Source organism: Drosophila suzukii, chromosome 3, assembly GCF_043229965.1.
Source record: "Drosophila suzukii chromosome 3, CBGP_Dsuzu_IsoJpt1.0, whole genome shotgun sequence".
NCBI classification, from domain to species: Eukaryota; Metazoa; Arthropoda; class Insecta; order Diptera; family Drosophilidae; genus Drosophila; species Drosophila suzukii.
In genome coordinates, this window is record NC_092082.1 from 88,803,369 (window position 1) to 88,821,673 (window position 18,305).

An 18,305-nucleotide genomic window follows, 5' to 3' on the forward strand; every position below is an offset into this window, starting at 1 on the left:
CACCCATGTAAGTTGGCAGTTAGTCGCTGCTGGCTGCTGGTAATTATAATTATGCATGTGTAAATTCATTAATTATGCAGGCCAAAGTTCGCTTGGAGGGCAATTTTCCGCAGAAGGGAAAATGAGGGGAATGGTGGAAGTTGGTGGATATAGCAGAGTGGTTTTATGTCAGGCAGTTGGTGATGAATTGTAGTTGATTTGGCCTGCTTCAATGTGGTTTTCAAGTGCAGAACGAAAGTCAAGAGAAATAGATGGTATCAACAAAATCTATTTTGGTTTTAGTATGTCGAAGAGATTGATGGATAACAACTAATTTGGGATAATCTAAAACTGTTCTTTTTATATGTATTAATTTAGGGCTTATGTTTAAAAGTGCCCTTTGTAAAAACATATTAGAACAAATATTTCCTTAATAAACAGAAATTAAATTACCTATGATAATACTTTCTTTAAAGTTCCCTCAACTTTTTGACTCTGTAAATTTATGTATACTTCTTTGGCTTTCAATTTCTTCCAGACAATTTCCTTTTTGACCCAGCTTGCCTGTCCAATTTCCATTCCATTTCATTTGGAAGTTTACATATTTAAGCCCAAACTAATTTCAGGAGTCAGTGCTAACTGAAAAGAAGTAGTCAACTCTCTGGCTGCCACCACAGGTATGAGAAAAAGCACTAGGACCCGGGTCCAGAACTCAGAACTCCAGAGCTCCCAGTTTTTCATCTGGCTTTTCTTTTTGGCCTGCTTCTTTATGCTGTTTCGCCTCGTTTTGCCTCCTTCTTTTTCTCGGCTTTTTGGGTTGACACATTGCCTTGTCGGTTGTCAGTTGGCCGAGTTTTCCCGCAACAGAAATAATATATAAGCAGAATGCTTAAATAAGCTCAAGCCAGACAAGGGAGCAAACGAGGGGGGTTGGGGATGGGGATGACGACAACAGTAAAAGCAAATTTCCCTCCCCCTCTCAGCCACCACCCCTGTCTTCCAGCCAACAAGAGTGACGAATGACATTGGTAATTGGTGCTAAAAATTGTCAAATTGCAGCGGAAAAGTCAGTCTTGTCCACAATTCCCCAAAACTTTTCAGTAGTTTTAAAGCTTTAACACCAGTAGCAGATACTTTTTTATATATATTTCAGGATTTGCATGTATTTTCAAATATATATAAATGCAGTTAGCGATAGTGTGCAAAAAGTAGTTTAAATGTCGTCTGTGGCTGAACTACATCTGTGTTAAATGCATTTAATTGTTTGTTTTTTGCGTATACCCTCTGTAAAGTGGAGAGCAATTTAATTGTGGCATATATGAGCTAAGCGAAGGCCGGGCTACCTACCTGTGTGATAACTGATTACATCACCGGATGTCGTCGGTCTGCAGTTATTTTGCAAAGAGAATTGAAAAACGCCTGATGAATGATTAAGCTCGGTATTGAAATATCATGACTTCACCACAGGCAGGCATAAGTACAGATTTTTTCCCGTTAAGTGGTAATTGCAGTGTCATGAGGTTAATACCATTTAATTCTACGATATTTGTAATGCTTACGGTGTGTGTTTTCATGGGTTTTTTAAGTAATGTATTTTACTGAACCTTTGCAAGACCTTGTAGTAATAAATTTAATATTTAAAGAATTGATGGATATTCTCCAGTCGAGTTTTCTGTATCTCATAACCCTCTTTGCTTTGTTTATTATGCCGCCTGTTGATTAGCGCTACTTTCCGCCACCGTTTGCCCTTCTGGCGCGCTCTTTATTTGCATTTCATTTATATGTTTGAAATGCTATTCTATGAACTCTCAATGATGCCAACAATGAAAAAATCCCTAGTAATGAAATTAAATATATATGAAAAACAACAAAAAAGAATATGGAGTGTGCAGAACAACACAACTGAGTGAATGAGAACAATACCGCAGAGGCGTAGTTTTAAATTACAATTTCCGCAAAGCCGCAAAACTTTTTTCCTACCTCGATTTGGGTCTGTTATGTGTTGATTTTCATGGCTTTTAACTTTAAATGCCATTGAGGTGGGTGGTTTGAACCAAAAAACAGGTAGGTGAATGGAGGGGGTGCCACCACTGTGGTCAGCTAAATGGCCACCGAAAAAATTGAAGGAGGTGAAAGCGGGAAAGAGCTCAAAATAAAATTATACGGCAAACAGGCAAAAAAAAGGAGCTAGGAATAAACAAGAAAAAATTCGAAATTGAATTGTTCCGCATTATATATTCAGGGGAGACCGGGCCAACGGGGCGTATGGGCATTGTACTAGCCATTCGGTTTGCATTTCGGACCGAACTGGCCGGATCGATGCGAAATGGCATAAAAAATAATTGAAATGGAAGCGAAAATTGACAGGACGAAGAGTGAATGACAATGCCATTAATGGCAGGGGACTTGATTTGATTGAAGCATTTGACCACACATCGTCATGGGATACTTATTTGCTTAGTTAATTAAACGTATTCAATCCGCTGCATTTACAGAAAAACGGTGTAATAATGCTAAATATTTGTTGCCTAATTTATAGAATAGTTTTCGAAACTTTCTAATGGTTTTCCATGATCTTTATAGCAGCTATAGTTTAAATAGAAATAGACTTCAATTGGGTCAGCTCTTAAAAATATGTTATCCGAATTTTATGGGGTGACTTAGGAGGTAATAAATAGAAAACACTGGAATGTTCTCCATTCTGATATTTATAATTTTCAATCTTATAATCGTCATCACATAATCAGCCATTAACATTTTTCCACTAATCCCACGCAAAGTTGTGATCTTAAATCTCCAGCTCACCCTACACAGAAAGAATTTTTAAATATAATAGTTTTTAAATATAAATTATTAAATAGGTATACGGCAAAGAATATTTAATAATATTTCAAGGGTTTTAAAAATATTCATATAGACCGAAGAAGATGATTATAATAAAGAATTTTGAGGGTACCTAAAGTGATGTTACGTTTTCCGTGCACCTCATCTTTCTTTTTCCACCGGCTTAAATTTTCCGAATAACCATCAACATGCAACAACAACAATACCTATACCTTCAGTTATAGCCACAGAGCAACAACAGCAACGTAATGACCCCAAAAGCGATTCTATTAATAGTAACCGCAAAGCACAGCTAACCGTAAATTATGTTCTTTAGTCCCTGCGATATATGTTTGTACCCCCCTCAACCGCCCTGTTCCCTTTTCCCCTCTTATCTGTGACAGGCGCAACGTACGCCCACTTAAATGGTTAGACAAGAAAACCAGAGCCCCCCGCTGTTGTAAAGCAATTTCTTGTATCGGCCTTTCTTTTCCATTCTTCTGGCATTTTCATCGTGCCTCTCCCTCTGGCCCACGCACATGGCTCCACCTCTATACATGCGTCGCCGTACATTGGTGTGTGTGTCACCAAATGTCATTGACACGATTTGCTTCATGCTGCAGCTCGCTCTTCGCAACACAACCGCACAAAAGCGAAACAGCAACAGCCACAACAACACAAACAGCGGGAATGCACTGAAAAAAATAAACAAATCCAGTCTACAAGTCTAGAAAACACCAAAACGGTTAAATTTCCATATTTGCCAAGCTAGAACAAGTTGGGAATTATAGCATCGCAGAAGAGAAGAATCTTAAAACTTACTTATGTATCTTTCACTAGTATATAGGGTTATTCACTTCATTAGAGATGTAAAATAGATCAATCCAGAAATCACCAAAATTAATTAAAAAATTTTATATTTTCCAAGCTAGAACAAGTTGGGAATTATAGCATCGCAGAAGAAAAGAATCCTAAATCTTACAAATGTATAAAGATATGTAGATGTACACAACTTGGTTATATTTTTTTATTCCACTAGAATATAAAGCTATTCACTTCATTACAGATGTATAATTGATCAAACCATGTTCAAAATAATATTGAAAAATCTTGAAATTTATTTCCCAGTGTAGATGCATGTGCGGCAACGTTTACTTGGTGTTTATGTGTTCGTGCTGTGGAGCCACCTCAGCATTTTTCCACTGTCTGACTTTGTTTGTCTTGTCTTATTTCCACCTCTGCATTTCACTTGCGCCCCCTTTTCATTTCGGCGCCCCTTTCATTCGCCCACCGAAAGCCCACGAGTGAGCGAGATAGTTGCAGAGCAGTTAGAGCGAGAGGCAAAACAGCTAGCAACTTAGATTGTTATCAGTTTTCAAAAAAGGCGCCGACTCTTCGTAAAAATTCTTCTTGTCGCTGTGAGCTTTGAAAAATTATTGAACCAAATTCTGGGCCAGCGAGGCATGTTAAAAAGTGGAAAGAGACAGCCTTCAAAGGAAAAGTGGCGGTGGGGTTGGATGCTGATGGGGATATTAATGGAACAGGTGCAAGTTCGGTTGCATAATGCGAATTTAGAGCGAATTGCCAATGGGCCTCATTAAAATGTCGCCATCAATCAGCCAGCCAGTCATTCATTCATTCACGTTTCGCATCAGCTGAGCACATTAAAAATGCATTAAATCCAAATGTTTGATTTACATTTTGTGCCGCTCATTAGCAGATTATAACACTTTGCCATACATATGTTATATGTCAGGTATATACATATGGCATATGTATATTAAATGTACTTGTGCACGTTTACGGGCTTAAACTCAGTTTAAACTCAGTTCAAATGTGTAAATATGCATTCGAGTGATTTTAATTTACAATGTAGCAGTGTGGTCCGAAATCAATCAGAATACCCGTTAATTATAATTGCATTCTTTGGCTTGCGCGCTTCTGGGCGGTTAATGTGTTATAATTAACTGATTAAATCGAATTATTAATTTTGCACTTGTCATACATTAAATGACACATTTATCATTCGAAAAGCGCTTTGCAATAAGTTATATATGAATGGGTGCGTTCCAAAAGTAAAAGAATTCTATTTCCAGGGCGCTGTAAAACATGAGATTATGTTTAATAATATAAATATTAAAAATATTTCTGATTCACACTCTGTTTTAAAAGCCGGCGTTTTCTTTGTTGACCCTCTGTGCATTTCTATATTGCTTTCAATATTTACTTTTTGGCATAGCAAATATAGTTAAATAGAATTTATGAGTTTAAATATTTAAACTTTAACCAGAAATGGAATATTAACAAATGGCATCTACGTTTATGCATAACAGTTAAAATTTGATTGTCTGCGGCCCGCTTTTCCGGGGGGACACCTAACCCCTTTCCTCACCCCCTAAAATGCATATCGCATGCCGCATAAATTTATTAGAAAGAATGTTCTGCCAACTGTCAAAATGCCCGACAATCTTCCGCCCCTCCGATACCCCTTCTAATCCGCTCGTGTGCAGTTTATTTGAGGAACGTGAAATGTTTTGGTCTCCACTTTGTGTTAGATGGCCACATAGACCAACTCTCATTCTCATTCCCACTCCGATCCGCATTTCCATAACCATTCCCACTATATAAATATATGTGAGTGTGAATGTGAGCATGCATATGGATGATTCTCCATGCAGGCACTCGGAAAAACCAGTTAAAATTACCAATATTTCATAGTAAAAAATTTTTTTGTAGTAACTTCCACTAGAGTGAACAGTGATTTAAAATATTGTTTACGAAAAGGATCCTAAAAACTCTGTATGCAGCACTTTTATTTTCGCAGGGGTTCTTAAAACTATCACAGAAAATGTAAAAATTATTAAAATATCCAATACCAATATTTAAGAACTAAGAAAGTAGTTACTATAGGCTCAATATTTTTTCCGAGTGGGTTTATTTATGTAGATGTGTATACTTGTTCGTGCCGGAGCTTGCATGTTTACTCATGTATTTGCATTTCGTGTGACATAAATCACGCACCCGACACGCCGCCCAAGGCACAAAGTACAGACCATGAAAGGGGGTCTATATAGTAGGGGGTGATAGGGAGGTGGCAAGGTGAAGGGGCAAGCTGGAGACAGTGGAGGCAGGGAGGCGGCGAAGGGTAAACGTGGGCGACACCTTCAGGGCGTCATCCATGGAGCACAATCCAGATGGAATCTCCCATACCACCCCCTTTTTCTCCGACTCGATTTCGCCTTGCCAGCGGCAGCGGAAATGTCGCGCTGCATTTTTCAATGAGTGCGTTTATTATTCTCGACGCCCAGCCCCCTCCACTTTACCACCCACACCCTAGGCCATCTCCTTCGACGTCAATATCACAAGGAGAAAACGTCAAAAAAGGAAGGAAAACAAAAAGGTCAAAAAAAGAAAAGCTTCAGATGGAAAAAACATCGCGACAAGGCATAAGAAATTAATTAAGCTTCAGCATTACGTTAACATTGGGCGCGATTTTAATGCTCTGAAATTGAAAGGATGCTGGAAAGAGTGGATTGTTTACTAAACTTAGCTGTTCCATTTAATAGGATAGTAAAAAGAAATAAAAATCAGCTGCTTTCAAAGATAATAATATTATTGGATATACCATGATTATAAAAATATGTATTGTTTACTATATCTTAAATATAACTCTTTTCGGTTCATCAAAATAAATATTTTGTATTATTTATACATTAAATTGTTTATTATTTCTTATTATTCCTATTTAACATATTTTCTTTAAATTCTATTTAAACCGATTCTGGAAAAGGGCATTTGAGCATTTTACTTAAAGATATTACTGTTGTTTCCAAAACCCTTTGTATATTGCTTGAGGTTTTCCGCACCAAGCGCCTGACCTTTATTAACTTTACATTTTATTGTCGCTCTTTCAACTTTTGTGGTCATTTTCCCTTTGGCAGTGGCATTTCCGTTTCGCATTTTGCCAGATATCAAGGATTTCGCAGTTGGCTCGTTAAATTTTCGATTGCATGATTAAGTAACGAGAAAGTAATAAGCCACAAACGTATTGAAAGGAATTTTACTGTGTGGATGGAGTTAAGTTGCTGCAATTAGCCGGACATGGCTGTACGGAAATCCATTTAAGCATTAGCCCACAGCCAGATTCCCGGCTAAGAGCATTAAGTGGATCTTCCTCCGGCAAATCGTTTGATGAGCAATTTCATGCAGATCCGACTCCATTAAGTCGTCGACTACCTTTGCAAAGCCCAAGGCAGGTGAAATTTAATTACACCACATCCCAATTGAAATGCCTGCGACAGGGATCAAGGTGGAGACAGAGGCGGAGGTATCTGGTAGATGGTAAATATGGAGGCAGAGATGGCCTGTCGGTTCCATTGCCATACCCATTCCTCGTTACCCGTTTCCATTTGCATTGATTTGGCCCTGGGCCCGTCGCCACTCAAAGTGTCGGATGGCACACAAACCGCACTCAGGCCGACTTGATCAAGGTTTACGTAGGCTGGTTTACTAATATGTACATTAGGGTGGCCCTTATGAAGGTGCATTGCATTTAATATTTAAGGTCAGCTTATGATGTGATCAAAAGGTGATGAGAAACAAGAGTTTCTTAAGTAAGTAAAATAGCTAAAAAGTTTGTATAGTTTACATATAACAACTTGGAAAGGTGTTATATTTTAAAATAGCTAAAGATATGGTACACTTTACTCAGAATGTTTTGTAAAAGGCTTACTTTTGGGTGGCCCCATTTAAGTCCTCCTTATTATATGATCAAAAGCTTGTGAGGAAATGGTATATTTAAAACAGATGGAGAGATGGTTATTTCCACCTATTACCTCAAAATGTTGTCTAATTTTAGACAGAGGGCACACCACTCTAATGCTCATGCATATGTATATCTATCCAGTGCGAGTCAGTGGCTTCTTTTATGGAACACTTGAGCGGCAAATCAAATCATCGCTTAGCCTCCGGGGAGGTGGATCCACTCCCGTCATGAGTCGCTGATTCAATTAGCGCCCGAAATAGTTATCGAAATGGATATGGGAGTGGATATGTGGCTGGGGATGTGGCCGTGTCTGTAAGTTTGCGCAGAAGTGGCAGTGGAACTGATGCCGGTTGCCAGTTGCCAGTTCCCAGCTGGCTTGGCCGTGTAATTGCTTATAATGTGCGCATAAATCGGTTCCGATCCGGGGATCCCGGGAGGGGGCGAAAAGGAGAAAGCAGGCCCTGCAGCAGAGTGTTAGTGGGCCTCCAACTGAATGTGGCTGAACTTGTCCCGCAACAGATGCACATCGCACCACTGACACGCAACTTTTCGCCTTATAACCATGACACTAGTCAGCAAAATCTTACCTTTTAGGAGCTATCCAAAAAAATGTAGGATCATATCTAGAAATAGAAAATTAAAGGTAAATCTAATGATCAATGTAAATTATGAATGATTAGTTGCAGGAATTAAATATAATGTAATTCTCTACTTTCACTGTTGTATTTCGAAAATCTATTTAGCTAATGACTATTGTAGTTTCCATTTTAATTTATAAGCCAGAAATACATCGATTTTATTATAATAAACTTTTCAGTGCAAATCTACTATTCTGTTGCATAGTGTAATAAGCAGTGGAGAAATGGCGGAATATACAAATTCTAAAATGCATGCAAATGCTTTGCCACTGCTAATAATGGGCATTATCATGATGTTGATGCTGCTCAACCGCCTGCCCTCCGACCTTTCCCCGCAGCTCTCACCCCCCGCACCCGGCTTAACCCCCCATAGCCCACGCTTAACCCTTCAGCATCCTCGCCACGCTCCGTTTGATGATGATGAAGCGAGCTCCGGCTGGGTAACTCGATAACGATTCCAGCCAGGCAGCCACTCCGTTGGCGGTTCCGGTGGGTTGGGCGAGGGGGGGGTTTCCAACTAAAGTATGCAGCCTGGGTGGAAAATGGGGGGAAAAAGCAGACTGTCGCCTGGTTTGGCTTACATACCCACGCCATGCCACGCCCACTCGTACCCCCACTCCATGGAGACTTTGTGTGACTCTGACATGCATTTCTCATGATGCGAAAATTTTGTTTCACTTGACATTTTGACATTTGACAGCTGGCGCAAAATTAACGCAACTCGCGGGGGCGGAGGGCGTGGTGCTAAAAATGCAATAACATTCTAAGCGGGGCGGTGGAACTCTACGAAAATTTCATCCTCTTCTCTTTTTTTTTTTGGTGCACGGAACCAACTGGCATTTTCCCACAAATTTATCATGTTCGACAAGTGGCTATGGGGTTAAGTGGGGTGCTTTTTGGGCGGTTTTTGGGTGGTTTTTGGGTGGCGGTGAGTAGGTTGCGTGATAAATGCTGCCAAGATGCATGGCGATGATGACTTAATTGAATGGCAGCCCGCAAGCGGAGTAATCCCCATGGGGGGAAACCGGGCGAGAAGGAAATGGGAGAGGAAAGCAGATAAGGAGAGATTTGGCTGATGAGTTGGCAAATTTAAATTTGCTATGTGTATATGTAAGTGAGGGAAAAGCATATATCCAGAGGACTTTCCTTAACCCAATATAAATTAAGGAAATGTCTACACACTTTGAAAATAAAAATTTCTTTAATATCTTTAAAATAAAATAAAATTAACGTAAAATATTTTTAAAAATCTTTTTTTTGGAGTAGATTTTTAAAAAGTATTCAAATTTATTACATCAAGTATACTTAATCATATATGACCAATGTTTTTTGGAATTTTATAAGTTCTCCCACAAAAATTCCGCATTTTCTAAACTCTTGCAATTAAGCCCAAATGTAGGCAACATTTTTGTGGCTCCTCCAGCCTTCGGGGTCTGCAATTTGATTTAATCTTTTGATAGCCAAGACTTCTGACATCGACCGCCCCCCGAAGGCCAGAGGACCCAACTCCTAACCCCCAACCCCTGAAACATGTGCATTACGTTGCCTTCGGTCCACCGACAATAAATCCTTCTTCATCTCCATCTTCAACGGGTTATTGTTGAGGCTTTCGGTTGTTTCTACAGGAGCTGTTGTTGTCTTTTGTTGTGCGGTTGATGGAACACGTTGTCAGACTGTCTGTCTCTGTCCCTCTCGATGTTCCATCTCTCTCTGTCTCTCTGTGTTATACACATGTCAGCTTCAGATATATCCATTCATTGTTGTCGGCGCCTTTCTTCCGATTCGGGCCAGAAAGGGGAGAGAAATTGTTAGGACGAGGAATCCAATTCAGCCTGATTTTGACACCCGGCCACTGGGAATTTTTGTACGGAATTAGAAGTCGGGGAAAATGAGTTTTGTTCTTCCAATCAGGTTTTTATTCCATGGAGGCAGCCTGTTGACAAACAGTTGAGATGTGTTCAAGACAGCAAGGTGTCCTTTAGCTTCCGACTTGCATTCTTTACACTTCATAGCACTTTTTTTACATTTTTCTTTAATATTAAAAGAAAATTCCAGTCAAGCTTTTTAAGCTACTCAATTGAAAACTTGGCTCTTATCCCATCTTAAATCTGATTTAAACAACTCCTTCGAAAATCGAAAAATGGATAATTTATTTAGAACAAATTTGCACTTTGTCATTTATCCCGTTGCCTGGATTTATGTTTACCAGAGCTGTCACACATAAAGACTTTAAGGAAAAAGAGATCCGAATGGAAAATGCTAAACTTTTCCCATTTCATAGTTGCTTTGGCTGTCACATAAAATACCATAGAAATGTGCATAAATATATCGCAAAATGCAGGACGAGCAGCAGATAAAGCAATGTGAAATACGAACGACAACGACAATTGACCCACAAATTTTAAGGCCAAAACAATTCTCGATTTTGGCCTTGTTTCCTCAGACTTCTTTATGAGAGATTGGGCCAACAAGTCGACTGGGTTGACTTGAGTTAAGTTTTTATCTTGAATAGCATCACAATGGGGCGGAGAAAGGGTTAGGAGAAAGGTTAACAAGATGGACAAACAGAAGGATGGACAGGACAACAAACTGCTGGGGAGAAGTCTTCAATTGGATTCTATAGAAACATCCTTTTTGTCTGCTTTTGCCTGTCTAGATCGTCCATAAACCCTTCCCTTTGTTTTTTTCACCTTTTCTTTTTTTACTTTACAAACGAAACTAGTTAAGTTCAACTTTTTTATTTCAATAAATTCAGCGGTTTAGCATAACAACATAAATGTAAATCTCTTTCAGTTTAAGAAAACAGGAGGACACAATAGTTATACTTATAATATAAATTCAATTCAATATAGCCCCATAATTTAAAGCAATAAATCAACTCCTTATGATTATAATGGGTGCGTTCCCCTCTAGAAGAAGCTGTTATAACGAAATATGTGTAAAGCTCCTTGAGCTTAAGATGATATATTAGTAGTACTTTAAATTCAATTTAATATAGTCCAATAATTTAAAGCAATAAATCACCTCCATCTGATTATAATAGGTGCAGTCTTCTCTAGAAATACACTGTATTTGTATTTATATTTGCATAAGTGAAGCAAGCTCTCCAAGTAGCGCCAAACAAATTGCTAAAAGTTTTACCATGGCATACAAAAATCCAAAAAAAAGAGGAGCAACAGTAGGCAAAGGAGCCTCGGGACTGTAGGAAAGCATTCCAATTGAAAGTCAAAACAAACGAGCTGCTCTTTGGGGCCACGCCCCCTCAGTAGCTGCCGCCTCCGCTCCTGACATTGTCTTTTCTGCTCATAAACTTTTTGGCTTTCGGCACGTTTTGCCATTATCCATATGCTGCTGCCAAAACCCCCCTACGCCGGCGCCCATGCTCACCGAGTATACTTTGCATATGTGTGCAGTCGCAACCGGAAACGGAAATGAAGCACAAAAGTTCAGTTCTGACTCCTGGCAGCCATAATAGTTAACTACACATTTGTTGGCCCTCCCAGTTCCTCCCCCATCAGCTATTGTTTAAAGTGATTTTATGAGCCCCGAGTCCGACTCCTGACCATGATTTACTTAACCCGAGCAGGGGGGAAAAATAATATAAAAGCCGAGCGCTCATAATTCATGGCCGGCACTAATTGTCCATCTGTCTGTCTGACTGCCTGTGTAAAACCATAATTAAAAGCAGACAAAAGGAAGGGCGATGGGGTGTTATCGTCTATTTGTAGACTTGGAGTTTTATTTTGTTTACTGCCAGACAGAAATTGAGCTCAGGAGTCCCGAGAACTGTTGACGAAAGCGGCTTTAAATTAAGTCCTCTGTCCAGCTGATGGCATATTGCGCATACGTCATGTGGCCCACAGGCTAAGGTGGGGGGCAAATCTGCTCGATGCCGCCCTTTTGTGTTTAGTAGTCGCCTTCCTCTTGACCAACCAAAGTTTGTCACTGCTGCTGCTGCAGTTGAGGGATTGCCCAGAGATTTATGCTCCAAACGGGTTGAAAGCACTAGAGGTTGGGTCATCAAAATATGACATAACCACTGGACCATCTATCGAGGATAATAATTAAGTGCCTGCTTAAAGTCGATGGAAAATGGAAAACTGGAAATTTAAAAATCCTTGAAATTCACTTGGGGAAAGTTAAGCCTTGATGTAAAACCGCATTCTTTAAAAGCGCTCTTGAAAAAAACTCTTTAATAATAAAACAGATTTTTATACAATTTTGATTTAAGCAAAAAAAAATCAGGTATTGATTTGCTATGCATTTTTAGTACTTCATGGGACTTTGGCAACATGTTGGCCTAATCACTTTAATAAAAAATTGAATGTATAGTATTTTTCATACATGTGTTTTTTAGCTATACAAATTTATAAATATTTTTTGTGGCTTGTTTTCACTGCCTTTGTTGTTCTAGATTTAATCAGTGAATTTGTTAAACATGTTGAATACAACTTTAATCCCTCCCATAAATCGTATGGTATTTCAGCCAACAGAATTTAAGTATGAAATGCTTAATTAGTTTAAATAGTTTTAAATTATTTCCCCAACTACCTACTCGGCATAACGCGCTAATAACTTTTTCCTCAATTATTCCCATTGCAGAACTTTGGGGCCCAAGTGAATTGCAAACAAATCAGTGCAGCCAGCAAATAAATAAATCATTTGAGGTAAGTTTCCAATGCTGCGCGATAATGAAAACAAGTTTAAAAAGCTGAGGGCGAAACAAAGAGCGAAAACTACAAACTGAAAGTCATTTGCAGTGCTTACCCTCGCCACATCCGCAATTTCAATTACACAACTTTTCGTGGAGCGTGGAGCATTTGCTCATTAAACCAAGGGGAATCTCCGACTGGAAACCGAAACACAAATGTGGAAAACTCTTAGTAAAGGCCATGTCAGACTTAATGGTTTAATTAAATGGGATTTTAACTAAAAGGGCATAGGATAGGGCTTAAGAAAAAGGAACAGCGTGCAAAATCCAAGAGGATTTCATAACAAACATGCCACTCCAGTGTTTGTCAGCACTGTGTGAAACTCAAGAGATCTCGAAGTTGCTCATACGCCACGTTGCCTTCGGCACTAGCTGAAAAAGATGGAGCAGCTCGACGAGCTGCAGCAGATGTTTGCCTAACCATCCGCATAGCTCAAAAGGAGGGGGGGGGGGGGGGGGGAGGAAATCCATCTACAAATTCGCCCCCCTTTCCAAACCCCCAGAAGATTCTCATCAAAACGAGAGCGAAATGCAATTCAAGCAATTTTCAATTTTCATTTTTAGACCCAGAGACGGATAAACCGCTCAACAAGAATCTAGGTACACAGAGAAAAAACGGGTGGACTAAATATGGTCCTATGAATATTACAAAACTTATTTTGATCGGGAGAATTAAAAAACCAAAAAAGTCCACAAACCTTAACGAATTTTAAATTTAATAGTATACTTTAAACATAATACTTTGTCGGTAATATAAGGCAATAAAGGACCAAAGATCTATGAAATACCATCTTACCCTAACGAAATGTAGGTTATGTTCTGGGCATATTTAACATTTATTTATTTAATATCAAAATATTTTTAATTTTTTGTGGAAACCACATGTTACTACTTAAATTTTTGACTTTTTTAATAATTTTGTTCAGTGTATTTATATCCATCTGCAAAGCCTCCTTTTTAGCCCCGCTGCAAACTTGTCGCGCTCGAAAATTCCCCTCATTCCAGCTGGTCTAAGGCCAATTTTTCGATTCGCTATCCTTGCGAGTTTGGCGAATTGCAGTCGGGCGTTAGGCCATGCCACGCCCCCTGACCCCCGACCCCCGCCTCCTTTTTCAGCAACGATCCCCTTGAGCCTTAAGCAATGCGTTAAAATCGAAAGAGGAAGGAAAAGCGAAAAACTTTGGCTAAAGATTCTTTTTGCCTCTTGCCACTTTCAAGTTTTCCATGGCCTTCCACCGCTTTCCTTATTTTCCTTTTGGCCTTGTCTGCTTTTCCAACTTTCGCTGTTGTTGAGCTCAAAATGAAGGCATTAATGTTAGATTTTATGGATTCCTTTCGCAGTTTCTCGCTTTTCTTTGAAATGGCATCGGGTTTCCCTTTCTCTAAATGTTTCTGTGTCTTTTTTGGTGATTTTCTTTATTTATTTATCTCTCGTTTCTTTGGGTGCAAATATAATCGCGAAGAGTATTTAAAACTGCGGCAAATGAAGCCAAGTTAACAACTGGCAATGAGCTTTGGGGCTTCCGTTAAGTGCATTCGAATAACCGTAAGCTACTCCGGTTAATCTTCACTTACTATTTTATATCTTAGTTCTCTTTGGACCGGATCCCTTTGACGTAGTTTAAGCTTCTGGCCAGCTAGTGAGTGGAAAATGAGTGGAAAAAGAGTGTGGAAATGGTAGAAATGGGAATAGAAGGGTTGGGAATTTTAACCAATCTCCATAAATTTAATTGGTAAAATTTAATACCAGAATATTTTTATTATTATTTAGTGTATCTTGCAGGTTAAATTACAGAGGTTTTTAGAAGCATGAGAAGAAATATTCCAAAATTTAAATAGAAATTTAGTAATGGTTGAAAATCTTTAGTATTGATTTATGTGTTTTTAAATCTTTTTGTATTATGATAATAGAATACAAAAATACAAATATTGATAATTTCAGGATAAATAGCTATTAAACTACAATCAATTTAAACGTTTAAATTTAATTTGCATTTTCGACAAATAGTTTTTGCTCTCCATTCTCGTCTTTCCCATTACTCCATTTCCCACAAATGGGAATTCCCGGAACAAAAAATTAGTTCGCTTGGCAAACGATTAATATCTGACCTCGGCAACAAAACTGACAAATTCACACAATTAGGATAGCCAGACGAGGCTTCTCTACCCTTTTCGCCCTCCATGGAAGCTTTGCAAATATTTGCGCGCAATTTTTCATATTAAACGACAGGCGGAGGAGGCGTTGCGACAGGGGCGGCGGAAATAAAAATGGCAGGAGGGGGTTAAAAAAACTCGGGGCCAACTGTGATCAATCTTCGTGGCAGGAGGAGCAGCGAGTGGGGTTCCAAAAATGGGAGGACAAGGCAGTTGCAACACATTTTGGAGGTCCCCAGGCTGTGCTCAGCCTGCCATGTCCTGTCGGGAATGAGGTGAAAGTGGAGGAGAAAGCGGAAATAGAGAAGAGGAAGATGGCGGATGGAAGATGGTAGATAGAAAGGAGCAGCAAACAAGCAACAGGAAGAGCAGCCTTCGGCCATTGGCCCCAAACCGGGAAATTGCAACATATTTGCAATTGTCGTTGGGACACCGAAAAGGACGAAAAGGACGAAAAGGAGGCAAAGTTGGGAAAGGACCAAGGGAAGAGGGCTTCTGGCGGCGGACAATTGCCCAAATGAATGAAGATGAAGTGAACCGGGCTCGGGCGGCACTTGAACTGCCTGCCAGTCGGCCACTCCTCGTCCAGGATTGATTGGCCTCCAGTTGAAGTCGCCTCGGAAGGGGTGAAAAAGTGTCACTTCGCGTTCGCCCTTCGCTGTCCCCGGGCCACTTTTGCTCCTCTTTTTGCCCTGAAATTAGTTGGCCTGTCAAAACTTAACGAGGCCAACGGGTAACCAACGATGAAGACGATGATGATGGCCCAGGCCAAGACTCGTCTCGTCTCTCGAGGGCTTGGTGCAATCAAAGTGCAACAATGGAGGAGCGGAAAAAAGTGTTTGAGAAGTGGAGAGAGATGAACGGAGTTTCAGTTCCGGAAAAACTCATCATGCATCTTTGTAGTTTTCTTTTTTGCAACCCTTGTTCATAGGTCTAACAAATTACTGGGGTATTCTAGAAGTATTATAGGACTATTTGTTTTGCTGACCTATTTATTATATTTTTGAGTTCTATTAAAACTTTTCTTTAGGATATCATCCAACTTTCTAATATAATGATTTTTAAGCAGTACTATACACCTCTTCTAAACTCATGAATTAAATCAAGTGTTAACTTGTTTCAATGCCTTTTTAAGCATTTTTTGCCCTTTTCACCCGAATCGATTTATTTCAATTTCCATTCCATTTATAGTAGCACCTTTTTGATCCTCTTTTTTCTTGCCCTCCCATTGTGTTTAGCAAATATTTTAGGTTTGTTTTTTGCCAACTTTTATTGTTGTTTTTCTGAAACTATTGGTGCTTTGTTTTGCAATAAACACTTCGTGCTCCTTTCATCTGAGCAACTGCCCTGCCCATTGACATTACCATTACCATTACCCCTGCTGTTGGCCTGCCCTGCTGCTTTTTTTCGACCCCTAACCCCCGACCTGCGACCTCTGCAGCGCCCTTCAACGCTTGCCAAATGACTTTGGAATAGTTTCTCTCATTTCTTTATGGTCTCAAGCCATTGCCTCTGTTGCGGTTGTATACGTAGTTGCCAACCTTTGGCCTTTGCAGTCATTTGTACTACTGCTACTCTCTGGGTTATGGCGATTGTGCTGTGCTTTGTCGCTTATCTGCTTTTCAGGTGCTTTGCTGCTTTCTTGCTTTTGCTTTTGCTACCTTGTCATTTCACAGCCTCGTCTTTGTCGCTTATCTGCTTCCTTTTATTACTATTACTTTTCCTGATCTTTGTTCTCCTCGCTTTGATGTTGAAGTGCTCTTACTTTCCACCTTTTGACCTCTCTGAAATTTAAATTGAAAAACTTCTGTTGGTTTCTTAAATTCTGATTAACATCTTTCAAAATCTGCAACCTGTGCAGGAATTTCCATCAACTGAAAGCTTTTAAAGGCGTTATTTAATTAATTTTCGGTTTTATTAGCATATTGTCCAGTTCGTTCAAAGAAAAAATGAAAAATTTTAAAAATTAATTTGCAAATTTAAAAAGCTGCTGCGACCATAAAAACGCTCGTTTATTATTCAATTATATTCCATTTTTTGTTTTAATGTTTGGAGGAAATGCTTCATAGAAAATGTGAAAAAAGCAGGCTGGATTTTCCGGAAAATCACGATGCTTTGTTTGCAATCTAACCACCACAAACAATGTAAGTCAACAAAGGCGTTGATATCCTTCATACGCCATGTTGGTCATATTCCACATACGTACTGTCTGCCGGCCTGCTTGTGTGGCTAAAAATCGTGTTGATTTTACCGCAACAATGCACCAGCCTTTCGGCCATTTGTTGAGTCTGCTACGCGGCCCTGAGCAAAATTACCTTGTCTCTATGGCTAAGCTAGCTGCCGTTTTTGTTTTGCACACCCTACACTTAGAGCTTGCGGGTATTTTCCATTAGTACAAATCTGTGCAACAGAGATACCAGCGTTTCCCACACTAAACTGTATACGTACTTTTGATAATAAACCACAACGGTGGGAAAAGATGTTTATAAAGCTTTCAAATCCTCTGAACAAGATTATGGTAAATAACACTAAAAAAAAAGTTATAACATACTCAAAAAGTTCAAGATTAAACTAACTAACTAACATATTAAAATTATATACAAAAATGTAATATTCAATACAAAATATATTAAATTGGTTGATTTCATTTTAAAATATTTGAGTAAGGTAGAAAATACTAGATAATATGTTGTTCATATATGCTTGGAATGTTATATATTTGTATATAATATTTGTATTTTAAGACACGGGCGTCTTAAAATAATATTTTAAGTAAAATAAACCGTTGTATGATCCATTTTTATCTTACAGTAAGGTATATAGGAAATATCGCTTATATTTCTTCGTTTTTCCTGCCCCTGTGCATCTCGACCAACTGTTGAGCCTAAACGCTGACCCTTCACCCCGGATCTAACCCCTTGTTCCCCCTCCATCCCCCTCTTCCCCCACACCCTTTGGCATAGTTTTTGATCCCAAGGCGCCTGCAACTATTTATAGCCCCCACTCATCTGCACCGCTCGCTGCCCACTTTCCGCTGCTCTCGAAAGCGTGCTACAGTTTTTGTAGCTCTTCGCTGAGTTGCTACCCCTTTCGCACCCCCTCCCCCCTTAGTGCTACCCCTCTTGGCCACTCCTTGCTAGCCACTTGTCAACTGTTGACGCTTCTTTGTTGTCTGCCTCTTGCTGCCGGCTGTTTTTCTGTCTTCCTCGCTCCCCGCTCCGGGCTGTTGTTGCTG

At 39.5% G+C, this 18,305-nt stretch overlaps 1 protein-coding gene across 2 annotated transcripts in view; it reads left to right on the forward strand.

Moving 5' to 3' along the window:
- LOC108019478 (trophoblast glycoprotein) overlaps positions 1–18,305 on the forward strand; it is a 45,254-nt gene that overhangs the window by 15,149 nt on the left and 11,800 nt on the right. For both annotated transcript variants that reach the window (XM_036819580.3, XM_036819581.3), the window contains one exon: positions 12,808–12,872. The gene's annotated coding sequence lies outside the window, so the exon portion shown is untranslated. The remainder of the gene's footprint in view (positions 1–12,807; positions 12,873–18,305) is intronic.